General features: G+C 47.3%; 1 protein-coding gene across 1 annotated transcript in view; it reads left to right on the forward strand.

The window, feature by feature from the left end:
• The window catches only part of LOC119593976 (equilibrative nucleoside transporter 1-like), a 248,852-nt gene that overhangs the window by 28,075 nt on the left and 219,098 nt on the right, over positions 1–1,679 (forward strand). The window lies entirely within an intron of this gene.

Raw genomic sequence — 1,679 nt, forward strand, 5'->3', positions numbered from 1 at the left:
TATAGAACCAAGGTGTGAATAAATATTATAAATGAATAATCATCTTTACCTCTAATTTTCCTGAGTACGGCTTGAAGGTAAAGGAAAAGCATATGTAAGTCTGAGTGCATTACATATGTCTATTACGTCACAGAGCAAGTTGTTTCATTCAGTCATACATAGGAGCAAAGAGCTGACCGAATCTATATATAGATGTTTACTACCAATAATGTGTGTGTCTGGTGTTTTTAGTGGACGTATATTTTATCTTATTACTTTAATGTCTCTAGTTACTCGTATTAATATGTTATAACCAGGAAAATATGCCATTTAGAAATTTTCATAGCATACTAAGGCATCATGTTATCAGAACAACGGAGGTAAATGTCTAATCAACAGACGCAGATTTATCTTGTGCATAAAATTCTAAAGAATCATTCTATTAGCAATAGATTACGAAAAACGTTGGACTTACAGTGCAGAGACAGAAAACCTGTTAAATATGTTAAAAGTTCTTGGAAAAAAATGACGACAAGGACTTTTATCAAATTATATTAGTTCCCCAAATATATCTTTTCCTACAAGGTAGCTCTAAATAGAAAACGTACTTCACTCGGGGTAACTTGTAAAATGATACTGACAACGGACAAAGTATGATACAGTTGGAGAGATTTGATATCCAATATCACTTTATATCAAACTAATTGTTATCGTTATGAGCTCGATGCCGTGCAATGATATTGACATCTAGTATCATTTGATCCGGTGTTATCTCATTTATATCTGGAAACGCAAGTAATGTGAGAGATTAGCTGTTCCTACCGGCGTGTAAGTGCACCATTGCTTGATGGAGAACGGGTTTGCTGAGACGAATCCCGGGGTAGAATCGCTTCACTCTCAGGTTACCGATAAATTTTTCGGAAACCTCTTATGCTCCCCTCTCTGTATCCCGAACGCGCTGCTCCGTGGTATAGCCATCGCGGGTGTCTGAGGCCAGAGAGGGCCGGTAGCCTCCTCGGTAGTCCGTAGTGAGTAGGTCCTCCGCGTTCCTGTAGCGTGCCGCGGACTGGTGCTATCCCCTGCTGACTCGAGTCTCTTTCTATTCGTCGGTATTCCCTGTGACCTGTCGAGTATTCCCCCTAGCACCGTCTGAATTCCCTAGCAACATCGGGTAGTCCCTAGCACCAGCCGAGTTAGTCGCTGCGTCCTGTGTGGCGAGGTCCGGGTCCGTTCTGAAGGTCCCTCCCGGCGCTATGTAGTCGTGGGGTTGCGGCGGACTCCCTGTCCGTGTGGTATCCCTGGTCCCGTTCTGGTATCTGGGCGGGCCGGCGGTAGTCGCTTGTTCGGCCTGGAAATCCATCGGCCTGCTGGAGAAGTCCTCTCCTCCGGCGGGTAGTCCTCTCGCTCGGTGTCCCTGTTGCTCCCCGCTCGAGTATCTCTCGGGCCAGTGGGGTAGTTGTGGGTAGTCCGGAGGATATTTGTAGCTGGGAGGGTATTGGCGCTGGGAAAAGGGCGGGTTCGTCGTCAGGGTAGGAAGGGGCATCGGAGAAGTAACTCATAGTGGAGCGGATGCCCTTGGACTTCTTCATGGCCCGTGCGAGGCGAGAGAAGCTCCCGAAGGCGTCGACGAGGCCAGAGGCGCCGGCCGCTGCGGACGGCGTCTACGGCATCATCACCTGCAAGGCGGAAAGGCCATCAGT

This window comes from Penaeus monodon, chromosome 33 (genome assembly GCF_015228065.2).
Source record: "Penaeus monodon isolate SGIC_2016 chromosome 33, NSTDA_Pmon_1, whole genome shotgun sequence".
NCBI lineage: Eukaryota > Metazoa > Arthropoda > Malacostraca > Decapoda > Penaeidae > Penaeus > Penaeus monodon.